General features: G+C 41.7%; 1 protein-coding gene across 1 annotated transcript in view; it reads right to left on the bottom strand.

Moving 5' to 3' along the window:
- LOC311508591 (chemokine-like protein TAFA-5) overlaps window positions 1–19,378 on the bottom strand; it is a gene marked incomplete at its 5' end in the record, with an annotated part of 96,074 nt that overhangs the window by 57,990 nt on the left and 18,706 nt on the right. The window lies entirely within an intron of this gene.

Raw genomic sequence — 19,378 nt, 5'->3', positions numbered from 1 at the left:
ATCTATGGCAAGACTTTGTACATAAAATCTGATGGCATGAAATTGTGTTTTATTGCTTATGTGTTCAACATTTCTTGAAAAAGAGTCAAAGTCTCACTTGAACAACCACAGATGTGAAATGCTAGGTACCAAAAACAAGTAATCCCCCTTTTTCTTTGTGAACTACTTTCAAATGCCTGCCTTTAACCACGTTAGATATGCATTGAGGAAACCATTTTCCACTTTTACAGTATGCTGCATGAGTTCTTAAGTTCTGACAGGGCTGAGATTCCTCGCCCCAGACATCTCGAAGCCAACAGAGCAACACTGCTGTGATACCGAGCAGATCAAAGAGACCGTGTGAAGATGTGTGAAGAGACTTTTAAAGACAATGCTGAAGAAATTACTTCTAAATTTCACCTACCTAAAGACTACCCACGAGCTGTCTCCCATTAAGGGCCACATCCAATGAGCGCACCTCTTTGAAGGTAATGTACCCATTACCCGTGAATGAAGCGCATGAATACTGATGAACTTTGTAATTGCTGCCAAGCCCCACTGTCTTACACACACACACATCCTTCCATGTATTCAATCAGGTGACCTTTGGCCTCGTGGCTGGGCCCTTGCTGCTCGCAAATTAACCTTTGTCTGTGTGCGGGGGCCCTCGGGTGCCATCCTGGAGAGGCTTATCAGGAGCTAATTGTGATTGGCAAGAGGATGGAAGTTGTGATTAAATCTGGACTTCAGTCGCAAACACTTGGGTGGCTAGCTTAATGAACTGAGCTGCGAGGGGTCACACCCGGGGTAATGGGGATCTATCAGGATTCATCCACACACAGGTACCTGTGGTGGCCATGGTCGCAGACAGAGAAAATGGCTGCATGCATTCCACTTGTTGTAATGTTTTTAATCTGCTTTTTCAGCAGGCTGTAGACATACAATTAAATGTGTTCTCTACCGTCATACTTCATGCACACCTCCACCAGAAGAAACTGACAAGAGACCAAATTATTTTCCAAGTATTGCTTCTGTCACACAAGTTTCCATGGACAATATTTCTACAGCCGGATTTACATAATTCTGTTTAGAGTTCCCACCGCTTCACACGGGTGCAAATATAGCAATAAGACGTATATGTTTACATGCGCCAAAACATCAATCAGAATAAAACATTTTTGACACACTGGATGTGGTTATTTCGAATGTGGAGCATAGAATCTTCTGGAAATATAACAGAAATGGAAGAAGAAGTTTTCACTAAGTTTGTTTGCATCGCTGAATTTATTAAATAAAAGAAGTTCGACCAAGACAGACCCATGTATTCAACTGCGATTTAACATTTCTAGAATGAATACATTTGTGCTTCACAGTGGACAAACTAGTATGAAAGAATATATTCATTCCACCCAGAAAGTAACAATTGTCTCAAGCATTTACATGGTTTTCGGAGATAACGACGGTTTAGTTTATAAACACCACCCTCTCAATCCAACTGAAAATTCATTCTGATTGGGTCACATCAGGCTAGTCCGTTTTCCAGTTGAAGAGGCTACATGTTAGTAGCGCCCATGTTAAAATAGCCAACGTCAATGGCGTCCAACGGGCAGTAATAAACAGAATGAAGAATCAGCTGCACTTAAATAACGTACCTAGCCCGGCCAAGCCATACTCACGCGATGACGCACGGTTTCTCGATAAATACCTTAATCGCTGTTAATTGTAAGTTGTAAAAGATTTTGAGAGTGAAATAACTTTAAAAGATATACGACAGCTGAATCTAAACATCTGGTTTCGCCGACAGCAGCCGTTTTGTTGTGAACAAAATCCACTCAATGGCGCTCAGATGATGCATATGATTACGTTGCTGTTACATGTTTTGGCCATCACTGCATAAAACTCACCCAGAAAATTTGGTTGGCTCAGCAGATTGGTGCAACTCCAGACCTGGACAGGCTTCAGAATGTACCGCAACTTACATATTTTAGGATTGACTTAAAAGACAAATCTTAGTTCAGTGTGAAAGTAAAATAATTAAAACGAAAAAAAATATATATATATACAATAAGAAACGTAATGACTGAATACGTCCAATGTATTCAACTTTTTCAGTTATTAACAATTAACAATTAAGACCACCTGTCTTTTTTTCCCATGTCAACTATTTAGCAGTATGTGGTGTACAGTTTGTGCATATATGTCAATACAACTCTACTACTACGAAGTGATTGGACATGTGCAGAAGATGCTTTAACACCAGATGCCTTTGCTAAAAAATTCAATCTCTCGTGTCTTTTGCACTGGAGAGATTAAGAACCAACAACAACCTTTTGTCTTTTCTCCTTCACTTAACTCCCTCCTCCCTTTTCCAACTCTTCTGTCTTCTCTGGGTGATGCCGGATAATGACTTGTCACGTCGCTCCTGCATGTGTATCTGCATCTATCTATCTATATATATGATTCCTCGCCAACCCGACACTTTCACTGACTTCTTCCTGCTTCCTCTTTTGGAACTCTTAAATCGCAAGTAGCTGGACAGACAGTTTAGAAGTCTAGCCTTGTGATTTGCTGCGGCGCTGAGGTACCACGTGCGAAGTTAACAAGGCTGTTGCTGCTTTGACGTAGCCATTCTGCGCTTTTCTTCCATCTTGAGTGTGGATGGAGCTCGTTAATTGACTTCATCAAACACTTCATCAGACATTGCTTTTGCTGCAACAGTCATAGCTGCCAGGAGACTGAATTAATTTCTTTTTTATGATGTTGTCTTGCTATGTGAAGTTATACCATCTTCTATACGGCTGCACTGACTTTTCATGGAGATGATAAAGAATCTTCTAATTTTAAACCAAGTATAAAAAAGTAATTGTTCTGTGTTGGCATTTTGAAGCGTACTGTATGTATATATATATATATATATATATATATATATATATATATATAAATATATATATGTGTCAGCATTGAGCATGGTGTGGAAAATTCTTCACATTAAGATACATTATCTGTATCTTCAAAATGTAGAAATAAGTTGTAAGTTGTTTAAATTAAAATGTTCATATAGTAGTTAAAAAGTGTTTCATAGCTTAAATAATTTAACAACAATGATTTCAGTTTTAAACCAGTTCAAATAGTGCAGTCTTTTTAGGTTATCTTGCATATTTTAGGGTTTGCTTAATTGAACAATGCTACAGTCTGCTGCCATGCTAGTAGACTATACTAAGATAGTCCAAAGAAAGTTAATGTGCACAGGCTAGCGTGGACATAAAACTGACGTTTAGAAAGAATTATGTTTGACAGGTATACCTTTCTTAGTTTAGCATGTTAGCTATTTAGCACTAAACACGGCTAGACACTCTAAAAGTTTTTACGCCCTTCCAAATTGTCTACGTTTCTACATAAAAAATTACTCAAAACATCAGCAGATTTTCTTATAAATCCTGTAAGTAGCCAAAGAGAACCCAATCAAACATATGAACAAAAAATACGTTTTCTTGGGATTACAATCCAATTTCAAGGCCAAATTAGAGCCCATCTGTTCTGAAGTGTTTTCAGTTAATTTAATGATACTCAGATGTCAATCAGTGCCCTGTCGTGTTTTAAAAATCTGGGATTTGTCACAGTCTGATCTTCACAGCACATGTTTGTGAAAGATGGCACGGACAAAGGAGCTTTCTGATTACCTCAGAAAAAAAGTTCTTGCTGCTCATCTTGCTGGAAAAGGCAACAAAATAATTGAAGAGTTTGGAATCCACAAATGCACAGTCAGACAGACAGTGAACAAATAAAATGACTGTTACCCTCCACAGGAGTGGTCGACCAACAAAGATCGCTCCAATAGCAAGAGGCATAATAGTCTGGAAGAATGTGACTGGAATAGTCACAAAAGAACCCAGGGTAACTTCTACGCAACTAAAGGCCACTCTCACGTTAATGGTTATGAATCCACCATCAAGAGAACACTTAACAACCATTTCATTTTTATGCAGAAGTGTAGAAAATTCTGAAGGGTGCAAAAGCTTTTAAGCGACACTCGAGTTCTTCTTGAGAGCAGTCGATTATCATCACCAGATTTCATGACATTCCACCCAATTGTCACCGAAACATCTGACTCAAAACCAAAACAATGGGACCGTGAAGACGTTTAACAAAAGGTCATCCATTTCACTACAAACTAAAAATGTCCACTTCATGGGGGTGCGAGGACGAGTCAGAGGAACACCAAAGTTTGCGGAAGTCATTCTCTGATGATCTAGATTTTAAGGCAATTGCTCCAATCCTACATGAGATCATGGGATCCATTGTCAATTAGATGCCACTTTAGGCCTTTTTGCCATGGCAACATATTAGAAAGTAATTTAATGACGTAAAAATGCCACATGAAACTACATTAGTGTTAGGACTAAGGACAGGACTCAGTGAAGGTGGTCCTTTGTTCAGATTACACCCCAGAACCACTAAATGTAAGTATGCTGTTAGATGATACCAGCAGTAGGCTCCTCTGCAAGCCAACCGACGGACTCATTTTGCCATCCTTCTATGCTAATGCAAAGCTAATTCTAAATATATCAGTGTTATTTTTCTGAGGAATTAGTTTATCTCAATTCAACCTTCACACGCAGAAAGAACATATCGTGCCCTTCCTATGTTTAATATTTTGGGTGTAAATATCGAGGATTTGAGAAATCAGTCTGCAGGGAAATGCCAAAGAGAATTAGAGTTTTAAGCAAGTCGGTTACAGCTGCAAGCGTTCGAAATGTTTGCATTTTATTCCAAATATTATGTGTGAAAACTTGAGGACAAGCTGCCCCTCCTCCCCCCACCAACCCACCCCACTAATACAAGAGTTGACTTCATTGCTTCTTTTCTAAAACAAACTGCTCCAAGCGTCCCCGTGGCTCAGACTCCGCAGCAAAGTGCCAAGGAGAGTGAGTACATTGCCACTGTGAAACACAGCAAAACTAAACAAACAAAAGAAAAAACTGAACCAAATCTCCCCAACCCGAGAAAGTGTTCTTCCCTCCATTGGCCCAGAGGGATCTACAAAAAAGGTTAGAAAATATTACAGGATACACAGCCGCAATAATGTTTCCAGACAGCATGAGTACACATTCAGTCTGCAACACAGATTCTGTATTTCTGCTCGGAATTAAAATAGTATAGCATCATTGATTAACCATTTTTATATGGGGAAAGATCCAAGATGTGGTCCAATCTCTGCACAGTCACCCTGTGAAGAAATTGGACCTTGAAGTGAAGAAACAGTAATCCTTTTTTCTGGAATAGCCTCATGAATAGCGGGAAAAATTGGCAGCGTTCCTCAGAAACTAACCTAAAGCTTGTACCAGCAGTGCTATGATTTATCATCACCTTTATCGGCTTCTGTTGTTGAGCAGTTGTCAGCTTGGCCAGCCAAATGGCTGATTAAAATGTATGTGTGGCCACCCTAGAGTGAAATGAAAGCTCCGACTGTGACAGAAGATAGATTTATACGGCAGAGCGTATGGCTTAATACAACGTAATGTTATTGACATGCTCCCATGCTTTATTATTTCTCCTCCCGCTCTTCAGCACATTACGATTGCTCTGCCACACTCGGGCCATTTGACAAATGTCCGGCACGGCTGCAACACAGGGGGACGTGACATTTTTTTGTATCTTGTATCTTTGGTCTAGATATCACAGAGCATGTCTTTTATTCCACACAGCTCTTTCATTCTTTTTTTTTTTTTTTTTAAATATACTTGTTTTTGCTGCTCCAGATCCAATTGAAGCTACAAGCCGCTTCTTAGAGCCCCACTCTGCTGAATCAAACGCTTACATATTTATAAAAACTGTGCTTTATGTTTGGTAGGAGACATAGGTATAGAAGTTTTTTTTGTCCTTTGAATGTCTACATTGTGCTGGTACCATGCTGGGGTCGCATACTGTGCAACACAAGAAGCCGCTATTTCAGAAGTATTTCTGAGTGTCCTCCTAAATCCAACAGCAGAAAGCACTGTAACATGAAATTCACTATACGTATATATATATATGTATACACATATATATATATATATATATATATATATATATGCACAGTCTGAATGAGTTTTTAATTAGCCTGCAATAACAAGTAATACTTGTGGCAGAAAGGCTTAGAAGAAATAGCCATGGCACATAGATTCTAAGAAATAAAATAAATTAGATTTCACTTGTATTAGAGCTCAGACCTAGCATGCCTCTGGAAGTAAACATGTATTTTACCATTGTGAACGCACAGTGTGCCCTGGGTCACATTAAGGTCTGCCTGCTCTTGTGTTGCCTCATTCATTGAGGAAATTGAGGCTATTAGAAATGATCGCCTTGGGAAAAGCTCCGTCACTGACGTCTTTTCATTAGTAGTGAGAGCGTCTAAGAATATTCTGTCCTTGCTGTTGTTAACCAACAAAATAAAAAATAAATCTGAAGGGGAATTAACAAATGAAACTACTGAATACGAGAAGGCTGCGTGCGATTCCGACCAAAAGCTATTGACATGTGGTTATGTAAGCGGTGACATTACTCCGGCGTTCGAGTTGTGGCTGAGCTTTGTGCAGATCTCTGATATAACGGATGTCAAGCCAGGTGAGTAAGGGAGACTGCAGCTTGTTCCAAAATTTGTATCATTTCCACAAGTCTTCAGGTCAGGACGCATATGCAACAATAAGCTGATGGTTGATGGTTCTGATACAGCAGAAGGTAGAGATCCATTAAAGACACAAACTGTCACAATACACCGATCAGGCATAACATTATAACCACATGCCTAATATTGTGTAGGTCTCCCATGTGCCTCCAAAACAGTTGTGACTCATCAGAGAATGGAGATGGACCTTCTGAGGGTGTCCTGTGGTGTCTTGTAACAGAATAGGGCCTTTGGGTCCTATAGGTTGAGGGGAAGGGCCTCTGAGGATCACCCCACAGATACACAAATCAATTTGGGATCTAGTGAATTTGGAGGCCAGGCCAACACCTTGTGCTGTTCTTCATGTTTTCTTTTAGTTGTTCCTAAAGCGTTTTTGTGTGTGTGTCTGTGTCAGGCTGCATCCTTCTGGGGGTGGCTGCTGCCATCAAGGAGTGTCATTGCTATGGGTTGGGGGTGCCTGGTCTGGTCTAGGTGGGTTGTACATGTCTAAATAGCATCTACACGAATTCCAGGTCCTAAAGTTTCCCAGCAGAACATTGAATTGTCACAAGATGGTCAGTGCTATTTAAGTTTCCTGTCACTTGTCATCATATTACGCCTGATCGATGTATTCGACCCAAATGATGTTGGTGAGAAAATGTAATAGGATCCCACAATGGAGATGCATTTAAGCTACTTGTGATCACTCAGGACTTATTCAAATGACCAAGTCTTAACAGGGACAGTGTTATATACAGTACTTGTGGTCAGTTGACATAACCCTGCATTACCTTGACTACTCTTACCAGCCTAGGAGGGCAATGATGATAAATCATGATCTATAGCCACCCTGTCTTAGTAAGATCCAATGTTGCTGCAGATAAAGAAACAAACTATCAAATCATTTGCTGAAGTACACGTTACATGGTGGGTTGCATAAGTGTTATGTCAGAATCTGAGAGGCACTGACGCTCATTCACCTTTTGCGTTGGTTATGAAATTATGTAGGAAAGCTTATTTGTAAAGGTGAGCTTTACCACATTGTAATTCCTAACAGATTTGTCACATATTGGACAATTCAAGCCTCCTGAAAACTCTACTAGCAGCCCTTAGGATGAAACCACTGTGGCGCGAAAAACAAAGGCATCCTTAGAGCACTGTGATCTCACCAGCAAGGCTAAAAATATGCGACATAAGGTGAGGAACCTTAAATGCTGAAATCCAACATATTGATTTGTATATTAAGCAAACAATGTTGTCACGGTGTCTCAGAGGAGCCAAATGACTTACGGTATTTCTGTGTGTGTGGCTGTGAAGCAATAGGAATTACCACTATGCCAGAACACAGACATGCTCTTTTCTAAGCATCAAAATGATGCATGTAATGGGTAAACAAAAAGAATTATGTTGCACATATATACCACTTAAATTAGATACACTGCATGGCAGCTCTATGTAGATAAAAACTAGCATCATATCTGTTCTGCTGGATAGGACGGAGTGTGTGCATATTTTGTATGAGTGTACATGGGAGACATTGCCAGACTAAAATACTCTATCACTCCAGTGTGCTACAGCTGTTCAGAATGAGAGAGGAGAGTCCGGCGCCAAGACTGAAATCCCATTTTGGATCCAAACACTGCATTAGTGGAACCTTGTTGCCATCTCTCTAGCCTGAAGCCTGGCGGGCTAGTTTTTAAATGAATCCTTTTAACAAGCCTAATCAGAGGCTGGAAGAGCCAGCTCAACAGCATGCGGTGGAACAGGAAGGAGAGCGGAGCGCACGAAATTACAGCTTTAGGTAGAAGAGCGGGCGGATGATGTAGGGTCTGAATGAAATGCGCATGAGACGGCGTGCACTTGAGCAAGGGAGAGAGGTATAGGAACAACGGCAGCAGCCACTTACTGTGGGCTGTAATTCGTATGGAGTTTGGACCTTGACGATCACTGAAAGGCGTTTAAAGAGGATACAGTATGTCCTTGATGTTTGAAAGTGTAACAAATGAGCAGTAAGACCAAAAGGGATGATGATATACTCTGAAGGGTTATAATTTGCAGGGTTCTCAGTGAGAGGTAGGACGGTTTCATACTGCTTCCTTGAAACATCAGTGTATGTTTTTAACGAAAGGAGTTCGGTTAATATGACTTCATTTGTTGATTTCATTTGTTACCTGACATAAGTAGAAAAACGATGGAAATACACACTCCTTCTGCCTCAGTCAGTGCAGTGGTCATACGCACCACCCACGTTGGCGTCCCTTGCACTGATTTCCGTAGAAGTACAGTAGCTGTTCAACAATTATTAGCTCCAACTCCAATGTGAGCCACCCAGTTCAATTTGCCATTGTTTGAAGTACACAGAGAGACTCATTACAGCGGCGTAGAAATCACAACGGCAATTAGCGGTATAGCAGCGTAAGTACAGAAAGATGCCGACACACCATTGCACAAATATACAGTAAATGCTCACAACAGTGCAGGCTACTCGCTCTGGCTCAGACTGTGTTGATCCGCTGCAGAAGTATAAACCAAAAGCTCGCTAATTAACACACCACATATTACGCATTGATTTCATGCATATAGTTTGTGGTTGGTTGCTTTATTGGTTGCCGGTTGCATAACAAGCCAACAAGGCTGCAAGTCACTGCATCCAGTCAGGCATCAAGAAATGCTTTAAATAAAAGAGATATAATATGTTAATTAGTAAACTCTAGAGGTGATGGAAAGAGGATTTTGCTACCATTAGCCATTTCCCTGTTTTCAGGGTTTTAAGCTACGTTAAGCTGCTGCCTCCAGCTTCATATTGAACAGACAGATACGGGAGTGATTTTATCCTGTCATTTAACTCTCTTGCTTATTGCCTGCGGGCTACAGATGAGTTGAACTTTACTTTTGGTCTGGTTCTTTAATTAACTGTAAGCAAAAGTTGGGCTGAATGGAAACTAAACAGCTGCAGATACTGGTCCACCATTTTGTATCACGCTTTAGATTGTGGTTAAAAAGAAGTGGACTAGCTTCAGACTCCACTGAACGGACATTCATTTCCCCACGCCTGCACACTGACAGACTGACCAAAACCTCATCATAAAGTTAGCCTTGAAATTATTAATACCCAGCTTTGCCGCCATGAGTCAGAGAATGTTCTGGAGACAATTCTCATTGGGAGCACTCTCTCATCATGACGAGACAGAGAGAACCGGGGCCTGGCCGATCTATTTCGGGTGAAGCGAGCTTGTATGAGTGCTTCACTTGCTTTGTGGAGAAGTGATTTGATTTTCTTTTGCTGCGTTTTTCCCTAAAATGCTTGGGCAAGCTGTAGTCACACTGAAGCACTAACACACTGAACACACACACACACACACACTCTCTAAACTATAAAAACATTAACACTAGAATACACACAAATGCAGCATTTAAAGCCAGATATAAACACAAGATAGACTTCTGTCTCTCTCCTTTTATCTCATACACACAGAACAAATATATACAGTATAACAGTTTCCATGTCGATAAGGAAAACAGACATAAAGTCAACTCTATAGTTTTCTGCCTTTAGCAGGTTCTGAAAATTGTCTTCTTTTAGTATGAAACAATAAGGCTAAAGAATAAGCCTGATTTAATTTGTCCTTAAAGAAAAAAAAATAAATCAAACAATCCCCCATAACCAGATGCACCCATTAGCTAATTAGCAATTGTTAGCCATTTGCAGTGCTAAATGTTGAGGTACTAAAATAAATGAAATGATAAATTGTGTTAGCATACTGACATTAGCAAATAGCTAGGATGCCAATGATAATATTTAATGAGTAACATGTAAGTATACCGTCATTATCAGATAGTAGCTAGTATGTTAGCATGTCGATGATAATATTTAATAGGAAGCATGTTAGCATGCCAACATTATCAGATAGCAGCAAGCGTGTTCCCATGCCGATGATAACATTTCATAGAAAGCACCATAGCATGCTGACTTATCAGATAGCGACAAGCGTATTACGATGCTGATGATAACACTGAATAGGAAGCACCTCAGCATGCTGACATTATCAGATAGTCGCAGATGTATTACAGTGTTGATGATTACATTGAATACATGGGTACAATGATAGCATGCTGACATTAGCATATAATCGGGAACTTGTTAGCGTGGTGTAAAAACCATTTAGTGTAAGAACCATGTTAGCATGTTAATGTTAGCATTTAAAACAGTGCTAGTCTTTGTTAACCATTCGATGTTCTATGTCCACATTAAGCCAGTTAAATTCATAAACATATCCCTTTCTCTCTCTAGTCATCCAGAAATTATGTTTTTCTTCCTTGAAAACAGGCTTTTCTGAAATGGCCTCCAGAGTGTGTAAATTTGACATGATGGTTTGGATAGATGGATGATATTTAAAAATTTAGACACAGACCTTGTCTTAGAATAAGACAAAGGCTTATTCTTGTTTATTTAAAACGCACAATCTGTCATTTTAAAAGTTCAATGGAGTGTGTCCTTGACAAAACAAGCAATTTGTAGACATTAAATTGGATATGTTCTAGACCACGTGATTGATCAATGAATCGCTTCAAGGATGCCCCTACTTTTGTTAAGCTCCATGCAGAATCAGAGGCACAGCTTTTTCCTACTGCCTCGACCTATGATTAAAATAAATTCATTTCGTCCCCGCGTAGCTTAACGGGGCTTTCATAATGAAGCGAAGGCCCTTTTTTTTTCTCTCCTGTGACCTTGTGTAAAGCGCGTAAAGAAAAGTGTTTTCCCGTGAGACGCCCTCTTTTCCCCAGTGTTAGTGTTTTAGAATAATGAACTCTGCTTAATAACTGGGTGTCGGCGTGAAACAATGAATGATCATCAATTAAAGCGGCGGGAGAAAAGGGAAAACAAATGACCTCCGTAACCCTTGGTAACACAGGAAAGCTTTACGCGCACGTACACACATGCAGTTCCAGCGCCACTTCACTACTGCAATTAAGCACATTTTCCTCCCCCTGAGGATACATCACAACAGGGCAATGATGATAAGGTGAAGTCCCTTAAATGTTGCTATGATTTCGCAGACTAAAGACCCCTGGGTGAACGAGTGGAAGTCCAATCATTTCTCTCTTTCTGGACCCTTGGGGGAGAGAAGCATGGTGTGTCAGACAGTGTTTGGTGCTCCTGATCAGGGCTGGCTGCATAAATGTATGAAAATTTATGATTAAGCATCCGTAAGTGTGTGGTTGGGGGAGAAGTTGCTGTACATGGATCTGTAGGAGTGATGGACGAAAGCTGACATTTTGCTTGAATGTGTTTCTTTGTGTTTGTACTTTAACTTTGCACATAAATGATTCTGTCCTGCTCTTCTATTTTTTTTTTCTCTCTCTCACTGACACATACACATCGGCACTTGCTAAAGGGTGGGACGATCACAATTTACAACCTCTCTGGCTTTTCGCCAAGAAAATATCAGTCGAACAAAGCTTTTTTTTTTTTTTTTTTTTTTGTTATGGAAGAAGAAAGCCTTTATCCGCACCTCAAAAGTTCCCCCCGCTGTAACGCGGATTGTGTGGATTCTGTAAAAAGAAAGGACTGACATATTTTTCAAACATGATGTGAGGAAGAATGTACAGCCGCAGTGACGGCCAGGAGGAAACAAAACCAACCTCCCAAGTCAGCGGCATAGATAGGGTCGCGGGATTCATGTTTGTGCATTGGAGTTGTCACAGGGATTTTCTGAGGTCTGCTGAAGGTGCTTGCAGAGTTGAGGTGCAACTATTCAGAAATGTAACAGCAGCTCGGGGCTACAAAGGCACTAACACAGAGACTGGAAGGAGTGTGACTGGTCAGCCCGAGCGACCTACTGGCTCCTTCACGTTCCTCATGCAGGCAGAAATTGTGCGTAGGGGATAAAAATGGAGCAGGAAAACAATCGGAGATATTTTCAGTTTTTCTTCATAATGATAGACAAATTTAGACAGTATTTTGTCATCTCCCAAGTTCATTTCCAGTGGCTCTCAGTGGCTGTTTCCCTCGGCATGTCTGTGTGTGCTGGTGCACATATACTAAATATACTAAAACAAAGACATCACACCCAATTAACGCTTCTACTCAACTGCTGTACCCTTATTGTAGTAATTGCACTAATATAACTGAGAAAATACATCACTGGTGGTTTCTTTTAATTACTTGACATGCTAAAATGAAGGATGCCAGTTAAATACACAATGCAAATGTAAACCAAGCAATCTGTTCAACAGGCAACCTGGTCAGAACAGGACCGATTGTCTAGAAGCAGCAAAAACCGAGTGTAGAGCACCCTGGTGTTACCGCTAAATGTCAGCAAATAATGCTTCAATTCCTCATACCGACTAAATGCTTTAACCGTCACAAAATATTAGTTATTTACTCGAATCATCCATTCTCTCTGCTGCTGTGGTGGTGCTACAACTCGGTTGTGAATAAGTCAGTTCTAACTTCAGGGGCATCCACAGCTGACCTGACATGCCAGATAGCTTGTTGAAGAAACATCTTTGAAGTTGTCCGTGGCATCTGTTGGGAAAACGGCAGGCACTTTCAAAAATACAGTATTTGGCAGGTGATTGGATAAACTATGTCCACCAATGGAAGGCACCAAAGAGGAAACACAACAGTGTGAGGAGATTTGAAAACTAGAGAGCAGTTAAGTGTGGTTTATACCCCTGCGGGACATAGACGGCGGAACCTACGCAAATAGCCTACGCTGGTGCGAGCCATTGATTCTTGTGCGCTCTTCAGTCTAGCTCGCTCTGTAAAAACGCCACCCAAACGCTAGTCGGTGCTGTGTCTTTTTTGCCAGTCCGGTTCATTTTTGTTTCTACTTCCTGCTTCACTTTCAACAATGGCGACTGAAACTTTCGCCTGAATTTCACCCAAGACGAGTCGTACAAGAGTTTGTATCTCCGAATCATCGTTATTGTTAAACAATCAATTTGAAAATTGCGGAAATGGAGAAGCAGCTGGAAATAGTAAAATGGAAATATGCTACTACCAAGCGGACCAATCACAGATCTTGAACACAAAAGGTCCTGGATCATGTTAATCCTCAGGGCGCCAAGTGTGCTCGATTCTTCACACCCAAAACACCTACAGTACTAAAATACCCTGGTCTGCACCGCTTTAGAGCCGCCACAAACGAAAAGCTGAAAGCCTGGGAAGCTAAATTGTCATCTGATTCTATGATCTCACACATTTCCAGAGAAACCAGCTCCCCCGCAAGGTGAATTTACAAGCCGGGTGATAGGAACACCTCAACAGTGAAGCTGTGCACCAAACAACAAGATCAAGCACACCTGCCGAATAAAGTCAATTCTGTATCCTGATGAGCAACACCCACAGATGTTCCTATTTAAACCCCAACTTCCCACCCCACCAGTCTTTTAGAACTGAAGAAGCTACATGGATGATTGGCAAATCATCTTTGGAAACTCCACGAAGTCCAGTTGGCCTTGTACCAGCTTGCTTTTTGGATATACCATGACCTGGATGACTGCGAACTTTCACAGACATAAAGTCAGTTCTAATTCCTGTTCAGACATTAAGCACATTTACTTACAGAATCCAGCTACTGTATACCACTAAATTATTTCAGTAATTTGGAGCTGCTACGGGCTGTATTAAGATTTAAAACATCCCATGCGACAATAACACAACTTTGGCTAAAACTACAGATGCTACGTTGCAGCTTTAAGTTATATACACCAGAGACATTGTGCCTCTCAGTCACTTAATGAAATTTACAGAGCACTAAAAGCCATGGTACGATAGATAATTTTCATATAATATTAATTGGAACTGCTGCAGTAATAACATGATGACATTCATTTGATTTGTTGTCATAATCGCACGGAAAAATCTGACTTCGCGGCGGCACAAACTGCGCAGCCTGCGCACTTATTGTGTATGGGAGTGGCAGGGTGCATGGCTCCTTTCACTGCAGCTTGATCAGCATGCAGGGTGAGGCGTGGGGGAGAGCGGTGATTGAATACAGAGGCTGCAGGCCCCGGCACTGCCTTTAATCTCCCCTCCCCATTTAACTTGGCCTCTGTGTTGCTGCTCTGCTGAGGCTCAGCTGGGCCATAAAGACGGCCACACACACACACACACATATCCGAGTCTGCCAGGCCACTCACAGTCCTATCTGTCTTCTGATCTGTCTGTCCCTCAGCTGGTGTGTCCCTAGTCTCTCTCTTTGTCGGTCACCGATTGGCCGTTTCATATTTCCATCCACTTTTTGATACTTTAGGTCTCTCTTTGTTCATTATCTTTTGTTTTTCTTTAATAGCAGCATAAATGAATCTGAATATCTATTCAGGAAGCAAAACAATACAGCGGAATAATTACTCCTGAAGTAGAACTCCACAGGCGCCAAACTGTCATGAAGTCCTTAGTGCAATGTTGGCGTTTACCTTCAAGGTATGCAGCTTTAGTACATGTCAACATGCTAATTTTAGAACACGATCCATTTTATTTTATTCGCCAAAGGGGAACGCGGCAGACCGCTTATAATAAATGATATAAAAGCTGATGGGGTTTTAGGGGTTAGGCTGTAGTTACAGCTATCTTTAGCAATAAAGCCCTCCATTATAGGATTTTGCAATCATCTTGTTGCCGTATCCACACTCCTTGAATCAATTTTCTTCGCCAGTGGCCTTTGGATCCTACGGGTCGAGGGGAGGGGCCTCTGTGGATCAGGCTTGTTCCAATGCATCCCACAGGTTCTTGATCAGTTTAGGATCTAGTGAGTTTGAAGGCCAGGTCAACACCTTGTGCTGTTTCTCATGTTGTGTGTGCCTGTGTCAGGCTGCATCCTGCTGTTGATGGCTGTTGCCATCAAGGAGTGTCATTGCTATGGGGTGGGGGTGCCTGGTCTGGTCTAGGTGGGTGCTACATGTCTAAGTAACATCCATACGAATGCCAGGTCCAACAGTTTCCCAGCAGAACATTGAAGATAGTCAGTGTTGTTTACTTCTCTGGTCAGTGGTCATAATGTTATGCCTGTTCGGTGTATATCAGTATATTTGAGCTGAAAGTAACTGACATGGCGGATTTCCAAAATGAAACAGCTGGCTTTCCTCTTTTTTCTTTTCAGGTTTCACGAATAGACCGACAGAAGGGTCTTTTTGTATAGTGAACCGATTTCTCTGCAGGTAACGACAAAGGCATTGCCGAGGCAAAGAAATAACTGGTTCAGCAGGTCTTGGAAAATATTGTTCACAAACCCTTGAAGGATAATAGTCCATATGCCGCAGTGACGGCTATTTTTTCCTCGCAGCGTATTTTCGGGATGCACAGGGCTGCATGCGAAAAGCTCAGTTTGCTGAAGATGGTGACCCAAGCAAGCGGAGGGAGAGGATAACTGTTCTTGAGTGTTTAATTATTTAAAGGCAGAGAGTCAATATATGAAGAGGCAACTCCGTAGTTCTTCCCCACAGCTCCAGGTGCAATGTGGATCCAAGGACCTCTTTAATTTAGTACTCTATAACCCCAGTCTCCAAGAATATAGCTCTACAGTGTGGTACAACAAAAACAAAACAAAACTCTTCTACAGGTTCAGGAAGAGAGATTTAAAACAGACTATTAGGTCATATAAACAATAACACAATAACCTCCTTGTTTTGGCTAATGCTGCCAGAACCCACGAGAGACCTGTCTAGTGCAGTCGCTGTGATGGACAGGGTACGCTGTTAGGTGCAGGAGGCTGGCAGCCGCATCAGCCCGAGAGTTAATAATTTTGTGTCCCGGAGGGGAAAAAAAAGAGGCTGTAAGCACAACTTGGGATACAGGAGATGAAAACAGAGAGACGCAACCCATCAGAGCCTCCACTCTCGCTGATGGGCCTCGGCTTTTGGCTGCTTTTCAGGTGAACCATTCCAGCAGTGGGCCTGCACAAGAAGTGAAACTGATGCTTAAGAGGTTCACAGCGTAAAAAATGTCTGAACTTCAGACATAGTGACTAGTCGACTTTACTGCTCAGCCATGACGCTTTTAGCAGGAAGTCGACTAGTCGACGATCATGTGACAACAACAACACGGGCGCCTCCGAGAAGACAGGTGAGGAGCCGAGTGGGTCATTGCAACAAACTAGCAGCAGATCATCCTGTGCGTGGATGTACTTCACTTAAGATGAAGCCCATTCTACCGTGACATGCAGAATATGTAAGTCAGTCCTGAAATACAACAGAAGTACTACAGCAATGCGCACTTATCTGAAAAGACATCCGCTAACGCTAGCAGAGGAACGGTCCAAATCCTTGCAACAGCAGTCAATTAACAACTTTACCAAACGTCTGACGCTAACAGAGAGCCTGAACTTTCCCCTTCCACAAAATGTTGTCGCAGGAAAGTTTGTCTGGGGTTGGTAAGCTAAGGAACCGCCGGAAAATCTGCCAGACCAATCAAATTATTTGGGTGAGCTTTAAGCGGCGATGGACAGAAGAGTAACAGCGATGTAATCATCCACGTTATCTGAGCGCCATGGAGTTGAACAAGATGGCTTTGATAGGTTGTAGGACTGTTTGATCGTGTGCAAGGGTATTTTTTTCTCTTCTCTTCATTTTCTCTTTTTTCTCTACTATTTCTACTTGATTTTGAAAGCATTCCTCTAACCAAATAGTTTCATTGTGAAACCAGAACGATTCTTAAGATGTGGCCATGTTTGACTGTCGAGTAATGTTAAGGAGCACCCCCTCGATTTTAGGTCAGCTAGCTTTTGCACTTGTTGCGAACCAGCTGATTTGGATCGGAGTCTGGATTGACCAGGGAACTGATTGTCATACTCACATCGTACTGGATTTTAGACTCAAACCTATTAATACAGTACACAGCAGCAACTGTGGAGGCACCTATTATTTCCATGTCTTCTATAATCTCATTCGGTCAATGTAACCATAAAGTATAAAAAAGACCTTTTACAAGATTCTTCTATTAAAAGATGACAATAATCCCTTCTCTCAAAATGGATGGTTGCCGGCTACAAATGAGAATTTTGTCTACCTCTACCACTGTTATGATTGGGAATCAAGGGGCGCAGGTCAATGTGAGATGAATATGAGATGTATTCGGTTGCTGTATAAACCAGAAAAAAAGTCATAGTACCTAAATATAAACCCTGTGGTCCGCCTGATTAGCAGCTCACCCAATTACCATCATGCAATGTTAGGGGTGCCTACAAAAGCCAAGCAGACAGCGAGGAAGTATGGAGCCGTCACTTCATTCAGACTTCAAAGTTCGCAATTTGTGCTTCTGTGTGTCGATGTCTCCCTGCCTGGGACTGGGAGAGCGGGAGAAATAGAGAGTTGATGGACAGAGAGTGAAGGCAGGCGAGAGACGGGAGAGAAAAATGCAGCAGATGAAAACGAGAAGTTGAGCAAAATGACAAAAGAGGAAGAGAAAACGAGTGGTTTGTGCCATGACCTAAGTTATTCAGTCAGATTTATCGCTCCTCTCCTCTCTACTCCCCTCCCAACCAGATGAGCTGAATAGACATGATTCCCCTTGCCTGAACAAAAGGCCTTTCCCTAATCATCACAATAATGCCGCCGACAACTGACTGACTGACAATGAGACAACCGCACAGAACATGAAGCGCGCAGCTCATCTCATGTCGGACCATTGTTAAAGGTGGCTTTCATTTATGTGCACACACACATTATGTTTCCCCAGAGCTGTGTGTCAGTGACTGCGACAAATTTCGGCTTGCTGGAAATAAACATACTCAGGGATGCCATCTGATGGAAAGACGTAAAGGAGAGGAAGGACGACTTTTTCTTTATTTCAGATGAATAATTTGGTGCCCTGTGAGGGACGTTAGGCTGTCAGACGCGGGGACGGGCTGTCATTTTGTCAGTGTCGCACAACATCGATATCTTTATTCCGACAGTGGTGCCGCATATCTGCAGGTACAATATCAAAACGAGGTTGCATGGACAAGGTGTAGGAGGGACTTTAAAGCCGCTTTCTCTACAGGAAGGTCACGTTTCACCCTGGGCACAGCTACTGCGTACTTGCTGATCTCCTACCTTCACACTGATGATTAGATTCTCTCAATATGAGCCAAGGATAGAAAAGAAAAACTGAAGTAGACGCTACGAACAGATATTATGGCCAAATGAATTACTGTACTCACTGAAATCAAACAATTATTGTACCTACAGATCCTTAAGAACAATAAATTACAATTGCACCTTGAGGAAAATTCAGGACAAAATTCAACCATGTAATTTTCCCTCTACACTTGATATATTCTTGTAAGTGATTGGCTCAGTCTGACCTAGCGGCTCCACAGCCTGATGAGTGTTTAAGCCTGATGAGCATGCAAAGTATCTACCATGTCTCTGCTTATCCAGATTTAAGTCCATCACTCCCATTAGCATCCCAGAGCCCTTCGAGTGCTGCAGTTCTTTTTTTCGTAACATTTTTCTTTTAGTGTTTTTTCCCCTAATGATTGTGCTCTCCTCCGTTGTGTGTGTTTTGCCCTTAAGGTCCGGAAACACCGAACTGATTTCAAAGAAGTAGGGGCAGCAAAAGCCAATTTTGACACCTCGTCTTGCTGCCTTTTTCTGGGCTAAAAAGCAGCACTTGAACACCCCGAGACTACAGCAACTGGCAAACTAACAAGCAAGGTCTGTGCCTGTGTGAAGGGAAATAGCTCTTAATACCAGCAGGTGACGGTAGTCTATTTCTCTATTAGCTGCCAGGCCAGGAAGACAGGAACAGCTACAAACCGTACAAACCAAAGC

This window comes from Chelon labrosus (genome assembly GCF_963514085.1).
Source record: "Chelon labrosus genome assembly, chromosome: 23".
Lineage (NCBI taxonomy): Eukaryota > Metazoa > Chordata > Actinopteri > Mugiliformes > Mugilidae > Chelon > Chelon labrosus.
Note: the sequence above shows the minus strand (reverse complement) of the source record. Positions and strands in the feature narration are given on the sequence as shown.